General features: G+C 44.7%; 1 protein-coding gene and 2 long non-coding RNA genes across 4 annotated transcripts in view; 1 reads left to right on the top strand and 2 right to left on the bottom strand.

The window, feature by feature from the left end:
• Positions 1–3,976: 3,976 nt before the first annotated feature.
• Positions 3,977–9,297, bottom strand: LOC134430670 (uncharacterized). Its single transcript, XR_010030892.1, has 2 exons — positions 9,187–9,297; positions 3,977–6,801 (listed from the first exon to the last, which is right to left on the bottom strand). It is a non-coding gene; the product is annotated as an uncharacterized LOC134430670 (long non-coding RNA).
• A 6,696-nt stretch (positions 9,298–15,993) lies between these two features.
• On the bottom strand, positions 15,994–22,220 carry LOC134428105 (uncharacterized). The gene is made up of 2 exons (XR_010030322.1): positions 21,996–22,220; positions 15,994–18,984 (listed from the first exon to the last, which is right to left on the bottom strand). It is a non-coding gene; the product is annotated as an uncharacterized LOC134428105 (long non-coding RNA).
• The window catches only part of ST3GAL1 (ST3 beta-galactoside alpha-2,3-sialyltransferase 1), an 84,055-nt gene continuing 79,596 nt past the window's right edge, over positions 21,881–26,339 (top strand). The window contains exon 1 of one of the 2 annotated variants that reach the window (XM_063174474.1): positions 21,881–21,944. The gene's annotated coding sequence lies outside the window, so the exon portion shown is untranslated. Of the gene's footprint in view, positions 21,945–24,083; positions 24,200–26,339 lie in introns of those variants that run through there. The other variant, XM_063174491.1, reaches the window with a different exon arrangement.

The following is a 26,339-nucleotide window of genomic DNA, read 5'->3' as shown; positions in this document are numbered from 1 at the left end:
TTAGGCAGTCAGAGTGGCCAACAAGCTGAGTGCTTGGCTGCTCCCCTCCCAGCCAGGCTGTCTTTAAGTCAGCTTGGATGAACCAGAATTTTGTACCTGTGCTTGCCCCTGGTGAGTATTTTTTGTTTCATTTTTTAAAGAATAATGGGTGGGGGGTTTTTGGCAACAAAATGAGGATCCTAGCCATAAGTTCTTGCTTTCCTCATAAAGAACAATTCATTCCATCTTTATCAGTATGTAAAAGCTCCTAAACAAACATTACCAGTCAGAAGGGGAATACTCAAACCTGTTATTTTTTTTCTATAGCAACCTCAGTTTTTGAAAATGTGTACATTACTGCAGAAGCTTTTTCATACTTCTGGTTGGTCCTACATGGTTCAGTGTTGTTCTTTGTAGATATACCCAAGCCATGTCTGAAAACATCGCATCAAATACAGAAAGCAGGTTGATCATATTGATGGAATCTTCCAACCAGGCCATCAGCCCTCCTGAAAATCAGGACAAAGAAGCCAGGGAAGCCTGGCTGCCTCATTCAGGACTGTTGCAGTTTCTTTGTGTGCTCCTGCACTGCTCTGCATAAATACCCCTTGACTTTAAAGCTTCATTTATTTGCTGAAATTAATGCAACAGCATGCAGTTACTATGGTGATGTGGGCTCCCTGACTATCTCAGGCTAAATCCATACCCATGTGTGAGCTGGTTCTTGCAGTGCCTGAAGTTTGCTGGCTCTGGAGCTCAACCAGACTGGAAGCCAATGTGTAGGAAAGGCTGGTGGATCAGGGAATGTGGGTATCACTGAAACAGGGACACTGGCTCTGCAGTAGCTGTGGACTTTGTTTGGGTGTCTCCATGTCCCTGCATGCTCCATGCATGGAGGGGACAAGCACAGATGACCTTTAATCTTCATGAAGAAGGCAATGACACAGTTTGTGTCTCCCAGCCTTGTTGCTCATGTACTCTGCATGATGTTTTCCTTTTGCCAGGCTCCTGCCTTTAGAGACAGGAGATAAGGACAGTTCTGCCTTATTCTCTTGACTGCAAAAGGCAAGACTTGGAAGTAGGTGGAATTCATGCACTGACAAGGTCCTCAAAGTCTCTGAAATACCTTGAATGCTGTGACATCCTCTGTTTCCAGGGCTTCAGGGCATTTCACAGATGCACAGACCTTTCACTGGTCTTCTGCATAAAGGGCTCCATTTGTAATTACTAGAAGCAAGCAGGGAACTTCCAAGAGCTTTAACAGTGTCTCTGTGGCTGGGAAAAGGGTGCACTTAATCAAAGCTGTGGTTTGCTGTGAATTACCCACTCGGCTGTGGATGGTGACTGGCTTTACCCTGCAGCTTGTTCGTGTTTCCTGAAGACTCAGATACCTCTGTGCTGCCATGAGGATTTTATCTTGTTCAACCTTTTCTTCAGGAATAAATCTGTGTCCAGTGGTGTCTCAGTCAGCAGGTTTGTCTGCCTGGTGCAGCTCCCCACGGCACACATAGTTGTGCTGTAGCATACTCTGGAAAAGAGCAAAGTTGCTCAGATGTGCTATAACAAAGGTGGTTTCCCTGCTAGGGTGGCACAGAAATGTTTGCTCTGTTGAGAGATTAAAGAACATCTGCAGAGTTTTCTGCTGGCAGGAATGTGTCACTTCACAGCTGGCTGTTTGCAGAAGCACCCTGTCATTACCCAAGCCCCCTGCCTGCAGCTGTGAGGTGCCCAGGGAAGGAAAGAGAAGTGGGCTCATTGCACAGACTTCCTGGCAGATAACTTACCTGCTGCTTGCAGCACTAATCAGTGTCAGAACAACAGGGACTACCAGGCTGGAAACATATTTATGGGTAGATTTTGCACTGTCTGTAGATGCAGAAATTTTGGTAAAATTAAGAAAAAAAAAAAAAAAAAAAGGAGGGGGGAAAGGAAGACTCAGGGATAAAGAGAATTTATTTGACTAAGAAGTTGGGAATCTTAAAGTTCCCATTTTCTTAAGTAACTTTAAAAACCACAACTGAGATACAGGGATGTATTTGAGCTCTTTATCTATGGAGAGTTATATCTTTGGATGTTCTTTCTGTTGCCATTGAGTCTGAAGCTCTTCGGTTGGTCTCCAACACCTGATGCAGAGAGAGGAGGGGCTGTGAGCTGCAGAGATAGTTCTTCTAACCTGTGAGGCTGACAAAATGCTCATCCATGGGTATTGTGAAGAAGGAGAATGAGTGTCTCAAGCTGTTTTGATGCCTTGAGAGGCCGCCTAGAACAGAGGCTAGACAGAGTAAAGGAACAAAGTAGGTATTTATTAAAAAGGCCTTCAAAGGATACACCTTGGGCAATACAACAGCCCAGCCAAGGCTACACACAAGATGGATGACTGGTCATGAGTTTTCACACTTTTATAAGTTTTGGTCCATTTACATATGGGGTTAATTGTCCGATTACAACTTCAGGTTATGCAGTCCCATCCTCCCAGTTTGCTCTCCTCAATTCTCTGTTGTACTTTTTGGGCCTGAAGCTGCAATGGTGTCCTTGGTTCTCAGGCTGGAAAAGGATTGTTTTGTCTGACAAAACTGTGAAGAGAACTTGCTAACACTTTACATGAAGTTCAGAGTTCTATAGTAATGCAGTACAGAATCTGGAAAATATGAAAGCTGAAACTTAAGGCATCAGTTTCAAAGGTCCTTCCTGGAAATGGGAGAAATGAGAAAGTGGAAAGACTGCAAAAAGCGAGGTTTCAACATATCAAGTTCTCTAGCACCATCAAGGCAACAACTTTAGAATAAATTTGCAGATTGTTTTAACCAGTCTACAGCAGCACAGCTATCATGCAACAACAAGCCCACTGGGACAGGCACTGATGCATCTGAGCTTTCAGCTCTGTCACACCTCTGCATTTTGAAGAGAACTGTCTCCCATGAAACTTCCCTTTGCAGAGGACAGAACTGACCCAGCTGGTTAACATGCCATGCTCCCTCACACAGGCTTTCCTCTTAGCCTTCCTTGTTTTGTTTTTCTTGCAAGGAAAGAATTATTTTAATGCCATTTAAGCTGAAGGAATCTGGTTGCTGTTGCTGTGCACTGTAATTCTGCTGCCTTTCTGGCACAGCACAGCCTTTCCCTTGCCTTGGCAGCCAAAGGAAAAGGAGAGGGGAATGAGATCTGGGCTACACTGAGGTGATTATTTTAAAAAGCTCATTGAACAGACCATTTGGCAGTACAGATGTCAGCTGCCATTAAAATGGGAAAGGAATTTGCTCTTTTCTCTAGCACACAGCAATGGGTTTTGCCTCATTGAAATGTACTCCAGGTAACTGCCCCATTCAGGATGTACTTCCAACCCTGCAGTTTGGCAGTTACAGCTCTGTTTGACTCCTTAGCTAAAAAAAAGACAGTAAACTGTTCCCCAAAATAAATAGGAAGCAGAAGACTTGATCTCAAAGATAAAAAACTTCCTGTGTAACCACTCAATGCCTCTCCCCTTATCTCTGTATGTCCACATTGTCTTTGTGTGATGTGCACAATCACCAACACACTGAGTGGGGTAGGTGTGGTTTCTGTGCTCACTGGCCAGTTCAACTCACCCCACTTCATAGCCATGACAGCCAGCAATTAAATGGAAATGCTCTTTTTTTAAGGTGTAGGAACTAGACTACAGCTAGCAAGAAAAGTGATTAAAAACCAGTTGTAAGGCTTTCCAAGGGTGGGATGCTGGAGAAGCTAAGGCCAGAGTCAGTGAAGGCTTAGATGCTGGCAGGCATTATGTAGGCCATAGGAGAGGTGCTTCATCCCTCCAACCATTTTGGTGCCTCCTCTGGACTTTCTCCAACAGATCAATGTTCTTCCTCTGCTGGGGGCCCCAGAGCTGGAGGCAGTGCTTATGAGTGTGAATATAGGATCCTGTTATGGTTTTGGCCTGGCAAAGCCAGAGCCCCCATGAGTACACCTTCTCCCCGGTGTCTGCTGTGAGATGTGACCAGGAATAAGCAAAGCAGGCTCCAGCTTAAACATAAACAAAAGTTTATTAACTAAACTACACACAAACAATTACTAAACTACACACAAAAGAAAAAAGAAAACACGAGGAAAATGAAAACCTCACAAAAAACACTTTCCTCCTCCTCCCCCCTAAATTCCCAATACAATACATCCTCCAAAATCACCAGTTCTGGGTCCAACACCACCCTTTAGATTGCTCAAACTTTCAGTTCCTCAAGAGGAGAGGGAGTCCTTCCGTGTGTCGTGGTGGCCTTTTCTGTCCTTGTTCCGGTGCTCTCACCACCGAACAGGGATCAGGACTGCTTCCAGGGTTGTTTTTTTAAGGATGCTTTGTCCAGTTCCAGAAAAGCACAGTATCTCACCTTCCCACCTTTGGGACATCTGTCCCCCCCATATTTTATATACCCCCTGGGGCCGAGGGGTACCCACACTGAATCTTCTTTGGCACTGGGACATTTCTCCCCCTGGACTCAGTCTCTGTATCACACGGAAACATGGCTCTGTCCATGGCTACACGAAAGAGTCCAGCATAAAATGCCACTCCATCTTCTCCATTCTTTCAACATCTCTCACTCTCTCTCTCTCTCTGGTCCAGACCTCCATCACTCGTTCATTTCCTTTGTCCTCCTCCACTCTTATCACTCGTCTAGGAAGGGTTAATGTTCTGTAAGGTTTTCATTGTCCAAAAAGGGTTAAAAACTCCTCCAGGTGGCTGGGCTCCTGGCTGCACCCCCCCCATCTCCTCAGCCGGGCTGCCTGCTGCCAGCACGTTTACTGAGTTTCACGATAACGACACAGGCTGCACTCTCTCTCTCTCTCTCTGTCTGTCTCCAAGGTGGAGGGGGGGAATGGCTGCCCGATGTCTCTTGTTGCTCTCCACCCTTCCATCCTCCAAGGCCTCCTCACCCCCATCTCTGTCCAGGCCCAGGCCTACCACATGGCTGCCCCTCCCCTGCCCAGCAGCAGCGGCTGGACAGGGGAAGGGAGATCCGACCTCTGTCCCTCGAAGTCCCAAGAGCCTCCCAGGGCCGAAGCTCTGCTTTTAACTCCTGTGTGTTCTCAGAGGTGTGTCCAAAATCCCACTGGCTACACCAGGTGCCAATATCAAAATCCAAGCACCCATTGGTTTGACCACAACATCCCAGAATTCCCACTTCTTCCTGGTCAAACCACCACAGATCCTTAAGTTATTCTTAGGGTAATATAACTTCATTTGTACAGAATTTTTAAAATTTCTCTTCTATCAGAGAATCACAGAACAAGATGTCTAAGATCAAGGTCAGGAGGGTAAATATTGGCTGTAAGGCCAGCAGGAACCTTTGTGGTCATCTCTGCTGAACTCCTGCATGAGGCACAGCAGCGTTTCCCACATCAAGCCCAGGGCTCCTGCCTGAGCATGAATCCTTTAGAATGGCACAGAGCCAGCCTGAACTTAGTCTGGGGTAAAGGTATCAAGGGATGGATAACACCCCACTGCCCTCAAGGAGGAGATGTTAGAGGAAGAGCTTGGGTTTGGCCTGGAAAATCTCTCATCCCACTGCTCTCATGTCCCACCTAGGACTAACACCCTCTAGGCCCAAAAGTTGGCCTGGTTGCTGCCTCAGAGGGCAGAAATTGGGCCTTGAGCTTGTTCAGAAGTTGAGCTGTTAGTTGATGTCTCTTAGGCTCCACACACATCACAAACCCCAGCCCCAAGGAGCCAGTCCTCCTGGAGGAGCCTGTTTCAGAGGTGGCCTCCATCCCTCAGCTCTGTTCCAGAGGCAGTCTCCATCCCCCAGCACTGTTCCAGAGGCAGTCTCCATCCCTCAGCACTGTTCCAGAGGTGTTCTCCATCTCTCAGCACTGTTCCAGAGGTGTTCTCCATCCCTCAGCACGGTTCCAGAGGTGGTCTCCATCTCTCAGCACTGTTCCAGAGGTGTTCTCCATCTCTCAGCACTGTTCCAGAGGTGTTCTCCATCCCTCAGCACTGCAGAGGGGCAGCAGCTCATGGCCCCCTCTCACAGCTGCAAGGAGCTGAGTGTTTGTGTGGGTCACTGTCAGCATCAAAGGTGGGACAAAACCTTCTTGGTGCTCACTTTGACCTTCTGGTGAAGCTTTGTTCTCCTTTTTCTGAAAAGCCTCCAAGTCTCACGGGGGTGAGACAGTGTTAAAACCAGCATTCAAAGCTGCTTAAGCACTGAGTGAAATATAAATCAGGACCCACCCTCTGTGCCAAAGGCAGGTTTAGCTGGCAGCACACCTTCCCTCTTTGTGCTGCTCATTCATTGGCCTTGTTGTGATGAACTTTCTCCCTACAAATGTATTTAGATTCAGTTTTCAGACACTGTCTCTCATTGGACACAGTGAACCTGGAGCTGTACATGGAAGTATTAGGCAAGTTGTAACTCCAAAATAACCCACACCTGCATAAGGAATCATGCAAAAAGGTTGGTTAAAGGTGAATTCAAGAGCTCCAAGGCAAAATCTGTTTGGGCTGCAGATGTGTGAGGCACTTGAAACCCTGTGCTTTGTCTGGTTTCTGCTTCTTGACTTCTAACTGAGCATCTGAAGCCTCTCTTTAGATCTTCAATATGCTGTGATCTGCAGGCACAGAACCCTGCCTGCTCCATGGGAACTCCCTGCAGGGCTACCAGTCAGGCCACATGGTTCCCAAACGCACTCAAGAGATCCTCTTTCTGACATTAATGCAAAATTCAAACCAGGTGAATCATTCCCAAATCTCCAAATCAATGTGAAAATAGCATTCAATATTGTAATAAATTTTGGAATGTTTTGAGTTGCATTCTGGTTTCTGAACCTTCAGGGCGCATTCAGTAGATGTTCCTAGCAAAATTAGAAATAGTGTATATATAAATTAAAATACAATTTAAATACATTTACATTATATTTAAGTATTACAATATAAACATTTAAGCATATAAATGTTAATATAATTCATCAAACCTAGAAATATTATTTAGAAATATTATTTTTCTAAATGGTAAGACATTCCCTTGCATATTTTTTTCCTGTGATAGTGTTAATTTTCTTTATAGCAGCTCATATGGTGCTGCTGTGTTTTGGATTTGTTCTGAAAGCCAATGTTTTCATTGCTGCTGAGCAGAGCTGACACAGAGTCTGGGGCTTTTCTGCTCCTCACCTCACCCCACCACTGAGGAGGCTGGGGGGGAACAAGGAGTTGGGAGGGGACACGGCAGGGACAGCTGACCCCAACTGTCCCAAGGGATGTTCCAAACCATTTGGGGTCACACTCAGTGCATAAATCTGGGGAAGAAGAAGGAAAAAGGTACATTCAGGCAGGTGTTTGTCTTCCCAGGTAGGCAGATGGATCCCAGATTTCCCAGGGATGGCTGAACACCTGCCTGCCTCAAGTGGGGAATGAATTCCTTTGCTTGGGCATGCAATTTTTGCTTTACCTGTTAAACTGTTTTTAACTCAACCCACGAATGTTCTCACTTTTACTCTTCCCCTTCTCTCCCCTATCCCACATGAGGGGATGAGCTGAGTATCAGGGTTAAACCACAACACCCTCAAAAAAGCTATTTCCAGAAATGGGGGATTTCAGTGAAACAGCAACACTTCTGTGCACTGTGTTTGCTCAAATAGTGACAGTGATTTTTCTCCCCTTCAGATTTTGTTAGGGATGAAGCCTTAGCACAGATCAGTTTTAGAATTGCCACACAAATATTGCTTGTTACATCCATAATTTGAATGCTGGGTATTCAGAAATGACAATTCAGCTTTCTAAAACTGAGCACTAAAAAGTAAAAGCTATTTCCAAAAGTCCATGAATAATTTGCTTATGCAATAACATCCCCAAATCCAGTGTCAGAGTTAAACTTTGAATTCCACAGACTTTAACTTGCAGAAACACACTCAGCCTCTGCATATGCTACCTTGGGAGATGAAGATCCATCTGAAAAAGTCTATAAATTTGAAAAATAACTCTCATAAAAACTAATGTGATTTATGTAAGCACATTAAAAGGAAAATACCCTGAACAGTTTGTTTAAGTGCTTAGACTTCTTTAACTTAATATTTCCATATGGTTGCATTGTAATTTTAGAAATTTTTTTGTTGCTTCATACTCTTCTTTGTTAAATTTGAGAAACAAATCAAGGTACTGGCACAAAGAAATTAAACAGCAAAGATGCCTCCAGAGTGCTTGATTGTTCCCATGAGAAGCAATGATTCTTTCTACAAATTCCCCTAATCCTCAAGGAGACAACATTCCAATTGTTACAGGGTTGTTTGTATAATTGTCTGTGAACAGACAATCATCAACATTTTCTGATATAAAAAGCAGAAAAATAAGTGAAAAAATGAACAAGCTACATTTATTTTTTTAAAAAAGCAGGATTACATTAGCTAAGTAAAGATTAGTTTCAAAATGCCAGACATGGTTTGAATTCTTAGTGAATTGTTTCATGTTTTTAACACTTTCACATTTATCCCACAAGATTTTCACTTTTGCCTAGACTTTACTACCCCTGCAATGATCCACCACTAAAAATACTCCGTGTATCTGGAGCTCTCAAACTGGCTTCTGTGCTGTCTTTTAACTTCAGCTTCCAAAGATCTTGAAAATTATTATTTAAACCAGCACAACGCATTGTGTCAACCTTCTCAAACCAATGCAAGCCCACATTATATTGGTTTAAGTGAAGTTGATTCCTACCAACTAAAACTAAATGGATACAAATCACTTTTAGAGCAATGTGGAGCTGGAGGGGAGTGGTGTGATCTCACCTGCACCTCTCAGCTCACTGACTGCAATAGTGTACAGCAAAATTCAACAAGAAAAATCCTTTTTGGGGGGAATTTCTCCTCTGCTGCAATTCAGTCTTCCTGTCCCAAAAGAATGTGGTAAGAGCAAGTGATAAGACAAAGTAATAAATGACATCATGAATTTGCTTTCATTATCTGTATCAGACCAATTTACAGGTAAAGAGGAGGTTGACGTTCAGATGACAGAGCAAGTGTCAGCTGAAACTTGGCTCTAGGATGGCCTGAACATCTGTGGGGACACAGAGCTAAGTAAAAATGGCAACACTTGTCCAAAAGTTCATTTTAGACAAGGTTAATTTGTTCATTTTCCTGGAAGTATCTGCAATCAGAGCTAGTAAGTGACTGGGGGGAAGAACACAGGGATGGAGAGAGAATGGGCAAAACAGAGGGGAGAGAGAGACAGATGGGGAAAGGGCTCACCTGAACTGCTCTTGCAGCTTGTGGTGGAAAGGCTCTATAAGGAACAGCAGGATTCTCTTGGGAAAACTCCTTACTTCTCCCAGACAGAAAGACTGGAAGGTCCCCCTCAGGCCTGCATGCCACCCATGCAAGTGGGCAATATATAAACATATCAATCATATTTATCATGTGAGAACATTCCAACCAGCCTTTCTAACACAGAGATAAGATGCTGGGCAGGAGAAAGGCCTTTCATTACACTTCTTTCCTTCAGACCTAATAAGCCACAATGGATTGATGGTCAACACCCCAACATTAAACACATTTTGTACAAATTAAAGGGAATCTGCTGAGATACACAAATGTTTTGGCATTTGTTGGAAAGAGTATGTCATTCTTAGCATGTCTTATTAAAGTGACAGACAAAAAAAAAGCTATCAAGAATGGATTCATTGCTTTCTGCTTTAGAACTTGACAGATGTAAGAATTTATTTAACAATAAAACACCTGGCAACTGTCTGGCAGGGCTAGAGGCTGTGCCTGGTACAAGTGGATGCAGCTGAATGGCTAATGTTGGAAACCAAGCTGGATGGGAGGAGCTGGAACCTGTGATGCAGCAATGCTTTTTAGTATCAGAAAAAGGGGAAATAGTTGTGGAACAAAAATATCAAGATCAATAGTTACATAATCTGCTCTTTTTCCAGGGGACCATAATTATTAAGGCATTTTCTCATCTGAGCCACATGCAACTCATTAAAAAGGTACAATCAATAGCAAGCACAGACTGTGGACAGCATAAGTATTGAAATCCAGCTCTATCTCCCTAACCAGCTTTTCAGTGAGCTGCCCCTGTGTGCACCCCCAGCACTGGAGAGTGAGTCCTCTCATCCATAGGCAATAACACCAAGCATCTGCTGGAGATCTGCAAAGCCTCATCAGTGTGATGTGCAGAGGAGGATGCCAAGGAAATGATTCAAACCTGGGAAAATGCCTCAGTCCAAAAGTCAGACTCATCTTGCCTAAATGCAGAAGTCTATAATGCAGGCTGGGATAGGAGAGGTAGCCAGCACAGGGTTCCTTGACTGCTGCTAGAGACAAATAGGAATGCTGTGAGGGACATTTATCCAGTCTGCTTTAAAGATTCACTCTGGGCTGAGATGAACTTCACTGTGAAAGGGCTCATTGCTCCAAGCTGGCTCCAAGGGGATGGTGACTAGTGCTGTACAGCCATCTGTTGGGTAGAAGGGCACATCTGGCCAGATACATCCATGTGAGAGAACAGAAAAGTTCCATCTCCTTAATTCATCAGAAGCAGATCACAGTGCTAACATATCAAGGAGACCTTCATGTAAAGACAGGTTTGTTTCCAATGGACATTGTTAACAGCAGACAGAAAAGGGATTTAACCGGTGTAGGCTGAGGCAAGATAATGCAAGGAAAATACAAAGTGAATTTGTACAATGAATGAAAGAATCCACTGCTCTGCAGCAGAAAAGGCAACTTCTTGATCTCTGGGAGCCTCCAATGTCTTTATGAAACATCAGAGCTCCAGTTCCACTTAATGTGGGTTAAATGAATAAACCTATTAACCTGAATAAAACTGCGGTGCTCCATAAAACAGACCAGATCAGATTACTTCAGAATGTCTGGCTGGTCCCTGTCTTAAATTTGTTTTAAAACCTGCATACTTTTCTATATCTGACAGTCTTTCCCTCTGTTCTGCAGGGGAAATAAATAAACACATAGAAATACAGTCAGTTCTTTCATCTTTAGAAGAGAGATAATCCTTTTCAAAAATAACTGCATTCTACACAGTCAGGGCAGTGAGCACAAGGATTTCATCTGCAAAGGCAGGAACAATTTTGCAAGCCAAACAGAGTAAGTCACCTGAGCTGCTGCCCCCAGAATCAATGGTTCTTCAGTCTTGTACTTACTCCAAGTGACAAATGTAGGTTAGAGGGGTTGGGTTTGCTCAGCCCCCTCCAGGTGGTACTGGTGTCCATAACCACCTGGTTTCAGAGATAACAAGAAATATTTGCCCTGAGCTCTGCATTGCTGGCTCAGTTTAGGTCTCAGAGAATTCAGTAGAACGTGTTCTGTTGCCTCACGTGCGCTGCTGCCAGCTCCTCTGACTCCTCTGTGCAGCAGAGTGAGAGCATCACAGGGGCAGCTGGGAGGTGGTGCATGCACTGTGCTATGTCCTCATGTCTTTACATGTGTTGTTTCTTTCTTTGCACGCTTTCCTTGCTGTAGAACAAGAAATAGTTTTGTGGAAACATGAAGCTACTGTTTTTTATCTAAGGAAGTGTGGGTCTAATGTATTAAGGCAGGTTATTTTCTCAAACAGGAAACCATACAATATATTTGTCAGGAATGCATCAAGTCCCATATGCAAACTTCAGAGAATTTGTTCATCCTTGCATCCTTTTGACTTTTAATATGATAGTTACCAACATAATTTTAATTTACATCACTGCACATGATACTCTTTTCTCCTTCATCTGCTATACATCCTCCCTTCCCTGACATTTACTTCCCTATCAATCAACAGCAACAGGATCCCACCTCAGCTTTCCTTTTCAAGGTTGAGCAAATCTCATTCACCCATTTCAGGGCTGCATCCTGCCAGCAGCTTAAAGTCATCATGTTCATCACAATCTTTCCCCTCCTACACTGGAAGCAAGTAAAGAGCTCTTACCCCAAGGCAGATTGTTTTCTAAATTTCTAAGGGTGAGGTTCACTCAGTTACCTTGCCCTAAAGGACACCTTGACAGCTCCCTCAAGTGTGCTGAATGTTTTCCAGCAGTTAATCTCTCAGCCAGGTAACTCCTTCTACACAAATCTTGGAGAGAGTTTCCAATATGAATGTTTCCATGGTTCTGTTCTGTGCTTTATTTGGATACCTTCTCTTCCTGAGTGGGCTTGCCCATTCTCTTGGGTGTCACTGCAGCCTGCCTCATGGAGGTGTGCTGTGCAGCATTTGAGCTACACTGGCCATGAACCTTGCTTGGGGGCTGTTTCTGCACCCTGGCTGCAGGCACAGCCTTGTACATCACCTGGGCTGCTGCAGCAGTGAAGTGAGCACCTCAACATCAGGAAAATGCCAGTACATCCAATGGGATTGTAGGAGACTGGGAAATGTTCCCATGTATCCTTAGAAAGCTCTTTTGAATCCACTTTCTCTAAGCACCAAAGGCTCTGTCAGCACCTTCATAGAACCATGGTTTGGTTTGGGCTGGAAGGGACCATAAAGATCATCTAATTCCAACCCACCTGCCATGAGCAGGGAGACCTCTCACTAGTTTAGGTTGCTCAGATCCCTTTCCAGCCTGGACTTGAACATTTCCAGGGATGGGGCATCCACAACTTCTCTGGACAACACATTCCAGTGCCTCACCACCCTCACAGGAAAAAATTATTTATAATACACAATCTAGATCTACTTTGTCTTATTTCAAAGCCATTTTCCCTTGTCCTGTCACTACATGACTTTAGAAAATGTCCCTCTCCAGCTCTCTTGTAGCTCCTTGAGGTCCTCAGAGGTGCTGGTAGTTCTCACTGACTTTTGTTATCTGGGCTGAACAACCCCAACTCTCTCAGCCTGTCTTCATAGGAGTGGTGCTCCAATTCTCTGATCATCTTCAAGAGCTTATTTGGAATTCCAGTAGGTCCACATCCTTTTCATGCTGGGGACCCCAGAGCTGGATGCAGTGCCCCAGGTGGGACCTCACCAGAGCAGAGCAGAGGAGAGCAGAGCAGAGGGGCAGGATCCCCTCCCTCACCTGCTGCCCACGGGGCTTTGGGTACAGCCCAGGACAGGTTTGGTTCCTGGGCTGCATCCGGGACACATTGCTGGGTCATGTCCAGCTTCCCATCCATGAGCGCCCCAAGTCCTTCTCCTCAGGGCTGCTTTCAGTCTGTTCATCCTGCAGTCTGTGTTTGTGCTTGGGACAGACCATGCTCAGCACACATGGACTTTACACCACCAGTCTGGCGCTACGCTTTGCCCCCCAAAAAACAGCCAATTATCTGGTATCTTTTTTTCTGCTTAACTTAAGTCCAGGTAAACACAATATATTATATTTATCCTTTCCTGAGAACCTGGTTTATTGTCAGCCAATAAACCAGCTGACAAGGAAACAACCAATTATCTGGGTATCTTTTTTTCTGCTTAAGTCCAGGTAAACACAATATTAATATTTTCCTGAGAATCTGGTTTATGGTCTCTCTGATAAATACAGATTTGCATTTTATCCGACTTTGTATTTATTTCCAGATTTTTTTTTCCTTCTAGATTTACTCTAAGAAATCACAGTGTCTTCAGCTTAGATTAATTTCTCTCTGGTTTTCTAGATCTTTTTTTTATTTCCTATTTCTTAGATGTAGGCTATACTCTGGATGCAGCAGTTCTCTGGTTTACACCAAGACCATTTTCAAGTCTTTGGAATCTTTTGTCCAGATCTCATATCTAAACATTAAATTCCTTAGTTTACACAACTTCACTCTTCTGCCATCAGGAAAGTGTTCTCCAAAGTGACCTGTGATGACAAGATTTTCCGTAAACATTGATTTGTTAATATCAGATCTAAAACAGCATTGCAGCTGATTTGGTGATGCTTTAGTGAAGCATTCTACTAGCTTTTGCACACAGAAATAATGTGACATAGGTATTTTCTAGGCAACATCTGGGGAATTGATTTATAAACATTTTTAGTTTGTTTTTTTTTTCTTTAGCAGCATTTCAGCTGGTCTGTCCTGCACTGAACTCCAAGCTGTGGGTTAACAGCAGAATTTCAGAATTATCCTTGCACAAGCACTCACCATCCCTCCTTGAAAGGATTCTGCTCATACCATTTATCCCTTCCCAGCCTATCTCGGTAGCTGGAATGGACTGAAAAGTTATTTTACCCTATAAATCTGGCAAGAAAGCAAAAACACACAAACTTTTCTATCCTACCTGTGTTACTATATTGCTTTTCTACCATTCAAAATAAATGCCTATCCATACTAAATTAAGCTGTGTAACATCTGCCAGGTGTGCCTCAGTGTTTTATTCACAATTTTCCCTGGGGATGAAGTCCACCTGCAATTGCCATTTTGTGTTATTTGTGTTTAAGTGAATACAGAATGTACAGCCCCTGGTATGTGTGTTATGTCCTTTGAGGAAAAGAATTTGAGAACTGCATGGTGGCACAGCTCGTGTGCTTCTGTGACATTCAGGAGAGATGAAACTGTTAGCTGGTGCTGATCAGACAAGTACATAAGCCTGACTTTTAAAAGGTTCATCTGTGTTACTATATTTATTTTGTTGGAGCCACAGAAAACTGCGTTCTTGTCAAAATGTGTCTTTAACAGGCTTTGCTTGCCATTCTTCTTGTGGGCTGGAAACTCAAACAGAAGCCTAATAAACACTTCAACCTAATCAACAACATTTATTTTCTGGGTGTAATTTCACCTTCTGGTTTATTGCTGACTGTCCTGGGGACAAGTGAAATGAAATAAAATTACATTATGCTAATAACTTCCCAATGACTTAATGCACATATTTTCAAGTCTGTGCTTGGGAATAGATGGTACTCAAGGCATTGTGAGATCCAGATGGCCAAAGGTAAATTAGGCTTATTTTATTTCTGTGATGTTCTGTAGGTGACATCTGAACTGCAAAGAAGGGTCATTTATATTGGAGAGATTGAATGTGCTACATGTTCAATCTGTGAAACACACAAAGTACACATGGCTGCCTCTCTTTGCCATGGAGTTACTTACCTTTGTCCTCATTTTAGGTGCTTATGCCATTTCTTCCTTCTGCAGTAAAATATTAATGGCGAATTGTTTTATATTGCTTTAATCTTCCTTTACCTTGACAGAGGTCCAGTCATAGAATCATTAAGGTTGGAAAAAACCTCTGGGATCATCAAGCCCAACCTTGGACCCTGCCCACTAAGCCATAGCAGGAGGTGCCATATTAACTTGTTTCTTAAACACTTTCAAAGATGGTGATTCCACCCCTACCTGAGTTATGTTTTTTTATTCTATTTTCATATCCCATCAGTGCCTTTAAAAAAATTTTATAAGTGTTTATTATTCCTCTCAGGCTTTATCCTGTCCTTAGAGTACAAAAGTGAAGAAGCATTTCAAAGCACAGAGAGATTTTTATGTAAGTTTTTGGGAGCTCCAGATTTGCTGAATATTTCTAAAAAAACAGCTTTTGGTGTTTACTGTGTGTTTTTATGTGTTGCAATACTGAAAGGTTTCTCTGACTTTCACAGACATTTATTGAGAGCAGATTGTACCAAATCACAACCTTTACCCATAGCCAATGCTCCCATATACAGCACTAATGAGTACTGGCAGGTAAAAACACATCTCTGTGCAATGGTTTGGCCTCACATGAAATCTTCTCTGATGTCACAGCTGCCTCTGATGTGGGCCTGCACCCTGGTCCTGCAAAGCAGAGGCTGACACCACTGACTGTGTGTCAGTACCACTGAGCTCTTGCAACTCCTCACCATTTGAATTCCAAGAGCAAGCAGGGAGGGATGCTGTTTATTGTTTCTCTTCTCTTTGCTCTTAATGCACCTCAGAGCCAGAGCCTGGCTGTGTGAAGTGTGGAGGCTGAGGATGTGATCTAAAAGCCTGCTTTAAGCCTGCATTCTTACCACTTGCTTTTAGAAGATTCTGGAACAGGGAAGGCTGTTACAGTCCTGTGACATCTGTCAGAAGTGTCGGGCATAGTTTGCAAAAAAAACCCCACAAAAACAGCAAGAAGACCAAGCCAAACATGATAAAAGCTGTGTATCACTCATGCCAAAGTCTACAGCCACCAAATAGCCTTATCAAGTTTATTAGGGGCTACTATTGCAAGTTAGACAAAATGAGGGCAGTGGCTCTTACACAATTGAATACAGAACAGGATGCACCTCTTCAGTGGAGGTAAGGTAGGTATACATATTTCACCTGTCAAATGTTCATAGATCATCTGTCTCTTCTGCTAGTCAGAACTAATAAATTGTGCACAGTCCATCCATGGTTAATCTTCTTAGATTCATATCTGTAAAGTTTGGAAGTATTTATTATCTTTCACATCTAGTCATACTGATCAACAGGTGTGTTCTGTATGGGGTAAAATAAATACAAATCATTAGCTAATATAACTATATAAAAAAACATCAAGAAGACCAAGCCAAACATGATAAAAGCTGTGTGTAAGTCATGGCAAAGTCTACAGCCACCAAATAGCCTTATCAAGTTTATTAGCACAGTGCTTATCAAGTTTATTATGAAGGGATACGGTTGCAAGTTACACAAAATGAGGGCAGTGACTCTTACACAACTGAATACAGAACAGGATGCACCTCTTCAGTGGAGGTAAGGTAGGTATACATATTTCATCTGTAATAGGTACATAGACCATCTGTCTCTTCTGATAAATTGTGCATAGTCCATCCATGGTCAATCTTCTTAGATTCATATCTGTAAAGTTTGCAAGTATTTAATGTCCTTCACATCTAGTCATACTGATCAACAGGTATGTTCTGTATGGTGTAAAATAAATACAAATCATTATCCAATATAACTATATAGATTAACACTTTTAAAGGGAACCACCTGTGTGGAGCTTGGTCCTGACCTGGGGGCATAACCAGCAAGGTCAGTAATCACTCCTGCCCTGTTCACTGAGACAGGAACTATCCAAGGGCATTTTGGCCAGAGCAAAAACAGTCCCACTCAACAGAATGAGTGGGAGAAGCTGGGGATGGGCATTACTTGGCCACACTCCTGCATCCTCTCCTCTTTCCTCCCACTGGAAGCACAGTGCAGTGCTTAGCACATCTTTTAGAGCAAGCCAACCGTTTTTGAACGACAACTTATTTACATAGGCAAGGAGAAATAGCTTCTTGGCAACTGTGTTCATGCCAAATGCTGATTTTCTATTTTAACTTCTAGACACAATGGCAATTGGCTTGTTTGAAAGATGATGGATTATGAACTGAAGGGAGAGCTAATGAGGGGGGAGCAAACATTAGCCCAAACTTGCACTTCCCCAGTGCACTGCCTCAATTTACAGCTCGGTGAAACACTTGAAATTGGGTTTGGGCCGAAGAAGCTTTTGAAATAACCAAACCAATTTATTTTTAGCTACAAAGATTTTTAATAATATTTAACTTTAATAATTTTTAAATTTAAAATAGAAATGAAAAGCTGGACAATCCAGGAAAACAAGGCAGAGTGTGGGAACCAGTCAATAAGGTTGAAACCCAGTCTGCCTTTGAGCATCTGCAGGGTAGATGCCTCCTCCCTTTCTTGTTGCAAGCAGTCAGGATGGGACAAGAAGTGAAATCCATAAAAGGTTGTTATTTATCAGCAATTAGCTTTGCCTATTAAAACTGTCAAGAATTACTCAGATGGCATTCCTAGCACAATATTTAATAGGAGGTTGGCAAAAAAAATCCTCCAGCCATCCTTCAAAAAAAAAAGCCCCAAAGACAACATGTTTCATGGCTTCTTCTCCAGCACCATCTAGGTCCATCTCTTTTGGAGTCTTAGAGCAAACAAATTGCAGCTCCTCTACCTCTACCTTGGGATGAGACTTCTTAAGATGGAAGGGCCATAGTTCATTTGTTTTAGCAGAGTGTGTAAGAGGAAAAAAGTTCTGCAATTGCTTCATTTCTCCTCTCTTCTGATCAGTGCTGGTGATAATGGTTTCCTTGTTATGGCTTGTAGACTCCAGCATGCTGCTGTGTTAAAGCATAGGAGGGCTCAAATCTAACTCTTAAATAAAAAAGGTTACAGCACAGCATGTTTGTAAAATATCTACTGACAAGTCAAAAAGTGTTCCACATGGCCTGTGAAACATATGTTAAAAATTATGCATCATAGACCAGCTTTAAATTATTCATTTTTAATTCCTTCAGCCTTGAAGGGCCTTTAAACATTGACTACTGAGAAACAATCCTGCCACTGAGGCAACAGCTATAAAATAAAAAACTGGCTACCTAGAAATATAGAGAAAAAATGCTTTACCTAGGCACAGTTTCTGAATTTTAAAACATGAATAAAGGTCTGGATCCCCACTTGGTAAAAGCTGATACAGCTCCTTTGAAGTCTGCACAACTATCCCCCATCAGCAGTTGAAAGCTCTGGCCCAGACTTTAGAATAGATATAGTTCCTCTACATAAGATGACAAGCAAGATTTGCATGGTTAGTTCAAACTATTTTATATTTTTTTATTCACTGAGCTGTTGAGGAAATACTGTCTGTGAAACAAATCCTGGATTCTTTCCCAAAACCATCTAAATGACACTTGCTAGTGAAATGCTACAGCATGAGGGGATCAGATCCAGCACGCTGGGCTGGACCCTGCTGTAATTCCCATGGCATTATCAGAGAGCACTTGTTACCTCCACGCTCCTTGGGGTGCATCAGGGAAGTTGAGAGCATCTAAAGGAATTAAGTGAGTGTAAAACTGATATAAAAAGGAGAAATAGGCTCCACAGTTGCTGTTTCAGGTGGATTTGGTCTTGTTCTCTGCTCTTGGTTCAGCCAGGTGCTGGCAGAGACCTGTAGATTATCTCTATGCTCCGCACTTCTCCATGCTACACCTCTGTCACTGTGTCATGCCTCCCTGAGGCATCTCTGGGGCAAACACACTCCTCTTCTGCCTTGCTTTACAGAAAGGAGCCTTTCTGAGCAAACCCAGCCACTGCAGAGCTCTCCTCCATATCTCCTCCTGGCAACTTGTGACCAAGGTAGGTGTGGCTGGAGGGATGGACCATGTCCTCTCCTGTGTGCTCCAGAGAAATGGTGCAGAGCTGGGGCTGAAAACACAGAAAAAAACCAAAACAAAGCATCTCTCACTCCCTTTCTTCAGTCACAGAATCATAGAATAGTTTGGTTGGAAGGGAAATTAAAGATCATCCCATCTCAACCCCCCTGCCGTGGTCAGGGATACCTTCCACTATCCCAGGTTGCTCAAAGCCCCATCCAGCCCAGCCTGGAACAGTGCCAGGGATGGGGAATCAACAGCTTCTCTGGGCAGCCTGTGCCAGTGTCAACTTGATTAACTATTAATAATTAGGACATTCTTGGCTGCTGGGTTAAGCTTTCCTTGATCCAACCTAGTGAAGCTTTATATGTTGTATGATGATAAATCAGCTGTTTTACTAGATTCATTCTTTTCTTTCTGTTGAACTCATGGACAGACCAGGTGTGGTACAACAGGCAGTGAAATGCAGAGTGCTCAGACTCTTCTTTCTCATCACTTTCTCACTCCCTCCCTCCTCCCAGAAATGCTTGGCAGAAATCCCCAAACCTGATGCACAACCCTATTACTGGTGAGCTGTTCCCCAGAGATTCTTTTTTGTAAACAGTCCCAGTCACTCACTATTATCGTGAAGCAAATGAAGCACCAAATTCAACCAATTTGCCTGAAAGTAGGAGAGCATCAAGGCAAAAAGGTAACAGAGACACTAACAGATGATCAAATTGGAGCTCCTCATCCCACCTCCAGCAAAGTGTCAAGCAGCTCCTGGGAAAAAGCTCTGAACAGCTATTTAATAGACTGTTTCCACCACACAGTAATTCCTTGTATTGATACATTCCTCATAAAAGAAGACTAATGTACTTTTTTTTTTTTTTTTTTTTTTTTTAATGCTCATTACTGTAGATTAAATCCCTTCCAAACCCTGTTTATGAAGGATATAACACTATGCTGCTCTTCAGGATGCAGAGGCAGGATTTAGTGATGGGGTGAGTTCCTGGAAGGGCTTGTTTGGGCTTATGCTCCCTGAGCAGAAAGCTCAGGCTGTCACAGGTGCTCTCACTGCATGCAGATGCCTGCACAGCACAGTACATGATGTGACACTGGTCCAAATCCACACTCAGGCTTTTACTAACACAACTCTATGGAAACAAGCTCAGTGGTGATTGATGAATTACAGCTCCTACATAGCACGTTACAGTTTCCCCTGGAAGTACCCGGTGCTGGATTTAATAACCCAACAACGTGGGCAGTTTCGGTAAGTAGATTAATCACCTGTAAACTCATCTGCTTCACAAAGGGAGTTGTGCACTGGTTGTCCAGTGTTACAGAACATGTTTTTCAGAGCTCAGGAATGCATTCTCCCCTCTGATATGTGCTGTGCATGTTCACTGTGCATATTTGCCTGCCTACGGAAGGTGGAGGAGAGAAGATCAGAGATCATTTGCTTCTTTGGAGGTGCTATAATCCCCCCACTTCTAGTCATGGCCCCAGTCTTTACACATCTCATGGCTCCAGCCTTTACACATCGACACTAAAAAAGCCAGCATTATGTTGTTAAATAGTTTTAGCAGACACTTTATCACTTCAATGTATCTGCCTGGGGAATTCTTTAATGATGCTGCTTTCTTTTTAATTCTACAGTTTTTTATAGGCACCTTAAAAATGTCTGGTGCTGGACTGAAAGAAGAGGGCTGAAGTACCTCTCCTATGAAAACAGGCTAAGGGTGGGAGATTATTCAGCCCAGAGAAGAGAAGTCATAGGGGAGACCTTATACCACCTTTCAGTATCTACAGGGCTGCAAGAAAATTGCAAGTGTTTTTGTTTGTTTGTTTGTTTTCCCTAGGGAATGTAGTGATAGGACAAGGTGGAATGGCTTTAAAATGAAAGAGAGTAGGTTAAATTAGATATTTGGAAGACATTCTTTCCTGTGAGGCTGGTGAGACACAGGACCACCAGGTGCAGATGACCCATCCGTCAATGTTCAAGCCCAGACTGAATGCAGCTCGGAGCAACCTGGTCTAATACAAGGTGTCCTGTCCATAGTAGGGGGGTCCAAACCAGATTATCTTTTAAGGTCCCTTCCAACCTAAATCATTCCATGACTCTGTGAATATCAACTATGCACTATTTTTATTAGCAATGCCACACAGATTTTCTGCCCTGAGAAGCGCCAAATTTCTTCCCACTTTCCCTGCTGCGATCACCTTTGGGGTCACGGAGCCCAATTCCAGACACAGCAGTTTGGCGAACACACACACACAGACATTCCTGGAGGGTGACTCTCTAGGGAGGACCCGACGAGAGCCGGATCTCATCCCGAGGGCGCCGGGGGTGAGTCCGGGCTCGGTTTCGCAGCTCTCCGGGGCACAGCCCCGCTCCGGGGGAGAGATGGGGGCGCTGGGGGCAGTGATGGGGGAGGGGGTGCTTGGGGAGTGAGATTGATGGGGGTTGATGAGGGGAGTGAGATGGGGGCAATGATGGGGGACTGCTTGGAGAGTGAGATGGGGTTGATGAGGGAGGTGAGATGGGGGCGATGGGGGCTGTGATTGGGGTGGGGGGGGTGCTGGGAGAGTGAGATTGATGGGGGGATGAGATGGGGCCGACGGGGGCACTGATGGGGGGGTGCCTGGGAAGAGATGGGGTTGATGAGGAAGGTGAGATAGGGGTGCTGGGGTGATGACGGGGGATGATGAGAGGAGGTGATGAGGGGGTGGTGGTGGGGGGGGGTCCGCCCCTCCCGGCCCGGCCCCGAGGAGGAGCCGGCGGGGCCCCGCGCCGTCCACGTGGCCGAGGGCGCGCTATATGAGCGGGCAGGAAGCGCCGGGGAGGGAGCGAGGGGAGGGACGGGGCGCTCGGAGCGGCTCGGCCCGGCCGACAGACGGACAGACACACAGCGCGACACACAGACAGCGCGGCGGCAGCAGCAGCCACCACAGCAGCGCCCGTCCGTCCGTCCGTCCGTCCGTGCCCCCGGCCATGGGGCTCGGCCGCCCGCCGGCCCCCCTCAGCCCGCCGTGAGTACCGCGGGACCCCGTCCCTCTCTCCTGTCCTTCCTTGCCGCTCACCTGCAAATCCCCGCTGCTGCCGAAGGCGCGGTGGGAGCCTCCCCGCCTCCTCACTCGGCTCTTGAGTTCTTTTGGTTTTTGGAAAAAATTATTTTTGTGCTCTGGAAGCAGGGGCGGCCCCGGCGCTGCTCGCAGCATCCCCCGGCGCTCCGGAGCGGGGAGGCTTCTCCCCATCCACCCAGCCGGGATTTCCCCACTGGAGGGAGGCAGAGGGGAGGCGGCGGGGCCGGGGTGGGTTCCGGGGGAAGGGGCCGTCTTCGGGCGACGCTCGGGGGGCGACAGCGCCGGGAACCCCCCTGCAGCTGCCCCACGGGGCGGTGCTGCCCTACGGGGCCGGTCCTGCGCCGGGAACCCCCTGCAGCTGCCCCACGGAGCGGTGCTGCCCTACGGGGCCGGTCCTGCGCCGGGAACCCCCTGCAGCTGCCCCACGGGGCCGGTCCTGCCCAGCGCCGCCGCCGGGAGGGAGCAGCAGGAGGGACCGGCCCCGCGCCCCGGCTGTGCTGGGTTATTTCCCTCTCCCCTGGCTTATAGGCTCTGTGCCGGAGGAGCAAAGCCGGTGTTACTCCGTTAGAGGGCAAAAAAGCAGACTCGCTGTCGTAGGTATCCGCTCGCACGTTCCTCCTTGCAGAATGAATTTCTAGAGGAGCATAAATAACTACTCTTCGTTTGCTTTTATTGTACTTGGTATATTTATCTCAGCAGCGAACATCTATCCCAGGTCCTTAGTGTGATTGTGTGTAGTCTTGGCACAAATGAAAACAAGCTAGTAAAAAAAAAAAGCCTTGATGTATATTTACTCAGTTGAGGCACACAATATTTTCCAACTCTTTGTAGCGGTTGGGCTTGTATGTATCCAACATACCGAAATAACTCTTTCATGCAATTGTAAGTCTGAATTATATATTTGTCTGCTGGGCACATATGTTGAAGGAAAAAAACCTCTCTAATTATGGATCTTTCAGAGAGATTGGAAGGGTGACAAAGCCCTTGTAATCTTTTGGGTCAATTTTCATAAGCTCCAAAACCTCTCTTTGAAAAGGAAATTAAATTTCAGTGTACAAAAGGGACAGGAGATTCAAGGATATAAAAAAAGAGTCTCTTATTCTGCTTTGATCTTGTCCTCAGGAGTTCATTTACTTTAGTGCTCTCAGTGACACAAGTTAAAATGAAGAGTTGCCTTTAACTGGAGTCTTCCTGCCTCTTGGCATTTCGGGAGGTACTCAATTAGCAGCACACTTCTCCGGTATGTTATTTACACAGCTTCAGCTGGAGGGGTGGCTCTGCGTGAAGCATCTGCTTGGAAACTCTTGGCTTGTTACAGCCACAGCATCCTGTGCCACCCATGCCAGCCAGCACCTTCCCCAGGACAGCGTGTTCAGCCCTCCTCAGTTTTTCTGTCCCAGTCCGGAGCCAGAGATGCTCTGCCCACTCTGCTCAGTGCCTCGACAGAGCTGCTCGAGTGTCAGAAGAAGCTGGGGTGGCCCTGGGCTCCCTTTGCTGCTTTCAGCAGAGGCAGGGTGTTATCTGCAGGACACGGCTGTGCTCAAGGTCCTTTCTGGACCTGTCTGGGAACCTGAGAGTTTCTAATCAGCTTGAGCACATGTCCATGGGGTGAAGGAGGGAATGGTTGGATGTGAATAAAAAGAGTGAATTTGTTTATTAGAGAATAGCATGTGTTTTCTTGATTATCTTGGAAATAAAGCCCCAGCACTGGTCTGTGGTGAGCTTGGTGTTCTGTTCCTCTGCTGATTTCTCACTTCATTTACTCTGTTTTGGTGCTGCTGTAGAGTAACATTTCTGTGTCAGGAGGTTTCAGTCCTGTGCCTCACCAAAGTCCCAGTCTGTGGTTCTGCCAAGTCAGCTTTTAAGTTACCACTAAGTTTTTAAACTACAGTTCTGCTAATACACATTTATTTTACCTTTCTGCTTAGTATTGTGTAGAAGCATTGTCTCTGAAAGTGCAAAAGAAGAGAGAAATTGTATTACTTATTCTTTTGGCTCACTCACTTAGTGCACTGTCTGATTCTGCAGGGGAGACAGCGAGCTGCCCTATGTGGATGAATTTGTCACACATCTCTGCCAGAAACAAACTTGAGAACTTCTTTACAGTTTTTCTTCCAAACTTGATTATCCTGCTAATGGTAATGGCGTCTCAATTGAGGAAGGTCGCTTTTCAAACTAAACATAATTTTATGTAAGACTTGGTATGTGCTTATCAATTTTCTTTTTTGTTTATGTAAAACTGGGAGCAGCTTGAGAGGAAATTAAGGTCATGCAGATGGCAGTTCCGTCTTCTAGGTTATAAAAGCATCTTTTATGTCAAGTGAGTTGCAAATGCTGCCATTAAATGATAGTAGAAATAAATTTTTACTTGGAACATCTTTTGCACCTATTTTCAAATGCGTAGTGAAGCACAAACCTGCTTTTAAAAAGCAAAGCAGAGAGAGCAAACTCAGCTCCACAGCATATTTCAAGTGCTGATAATCCTACCACCTGGTGGAGCTTTTCATGGCTCTGGCTGAGAGAACTCTGAAAAGGATGCATTTTTTGTCTTGTTTCAACACTGTCACACGTAGTTTCTTCAACTTTTTTTCTTTTTCATAACAGACTTAATCAATTTTCTATTATTCTGTATCATTTATACTTTGCAGAAGGCTGCATAGGGCTGTTGGTGTCTCATCTGAAGCAGCAGATAGATGAACTGGTGAAGCAGGGAGTAAAGTTTTCACCTACAATATTTCTTAAGTGAAAGAATTATTTTTAATAACCAGCCCCTCTGCCAAGATACTCTGGTGGAACCTTTCAGTGCAAGCCCAGTTAGCTTTGTCCTAATAATTTTTACATTTTGATATAAATATTACTATAAAATTTTTATTTACTATAAAATATTTGCTAAACAGCCTGTGTTCAATCAAGCTTGCAAGGAGCAGAGAGGCAGATACATTTTGAACTGATCTGACATTCCTGATATAGGTTATTAAAACATGGGAATGAGTTCCAGGAATTAAGATGAAGTATGGCAGAGATACTTCACCCCCTCTGCTGCAGTCTTGCCTGTCTGTGATGTTTATGGTGTGCCTCCTAACTGATAAATGAAAATCTAACTCACAGGTATGCAAGCTGAAAGTAAACTCTGGGATTATCTGCCAGCTCACAATTCAGAGGAATTGCTTACAACAGGGAGGGAGCTCCTTGACCCATGCAGACATTTCCTGTGCAGGACATGCAGCCTTGCAGGCAGAATGCTGTTGTGAATGTTTGTGTTGCTCTTTTTGCCCCAGTGCCTGTGGCAGCAGCCAGCAGAGCAGGGGAGGCCGTGGCTGGCCTAGGGATGTGGCAGCTCCCATCTGCCTCTCTGCTCCTGCAGGAATGGGGGGCCTGGTGGGATGGACAGCTGCCTTTGCAGCCCATCCAGAGCATGTCTGCATCCCTCTCTGGGCCAGCCTGGGATTCACTGCCCAGCAGGCACCTGCATCACCCAGCATGGGTGTGCTCCAGGGAGCTGGGATCTTCTACCAGGCCTCAGGGACCTTGGCTTCTCCGCTGTGGGCTCTCAGTGCTGTGTGAACTGCCCTGGGCTAGCTGTCCTTGTCTTCTGTCACCTGCTGTTGTGTTTGTGACTTCAGGAGGGTGGGTTTGGTGTCCAAGGTATCTTCAGTGGCACCTGAAATGTTTTTGGCAACTGAATTCACCCTGTGGGAGCTGTGTGAGTTTTCTGGGCACAAACTTCTATCTTATGAAATAGATAACCTTACCAACATAAGTGGTCTCTGTTCAGGATGTATGTCTGTTAGTTGTTCAAAGTTGTCACTTCTTGTGACTCCTCTTGTCCTGATAACTGCTGTGGGCTGACCAGGCACTAATTAACAGCAGGTACAGAGGAGCTGCTGTCACCCTTCTGGTCACCTTTCCCACTCTTACCCAACCTCCTCTTCCACTGGTGCCAAGTGTCGCATGTTCGGGTTTGTAAGTAGCAGTCACTTTGTGTAAAATGTCCCATAAAACTTTGAAAAGCTCTTTTAAGTCACAACCCCCTGAAGCTGTGAAATAGCTGTGGAATGTGGAAAATGGGGGGCCTGGACAGACAGGGAGCTCTTTTTAAAAGAAACTCACCCATAGTATAGGTAGAAGCTTGCTCTGAATCATGAGATAAGATTAGGAATGTCATCAATTGTAGAGACTGTAGTAATTGTTAAAATGCAATTCTGGGGAAAGGAGGGTGGAAAGCAATTCCTTCCTGGCTTTGTTTCGCTTTGAAGTGCTGTGATTAAGTTGCTTCATCTGGACTGACGTGCACGTCCCTCCTCGGGGAGAGGAAGATTTGTGCCCTGTGTAGGAGATGAC

This window comes from Melospiza melodia, chromosome 1 (assembly GCF_035770615.1).
Source record: "Melospiza melodia melodia isolate bMelMel2 chromosome 1, bMelMel2.pri, whole genome shotgun sequence".
In the NCBI taxonomy this organism is placed as follows: domain Eukaryota; kingdom Metazoa; phylum Chordata; class Aves; order Passeriformes; family Passerellidae; genus Melospiza; species Melospiza melodia.
This window is presented reverse-complemented; position numbering and strand designations above follow the sequence as displayed.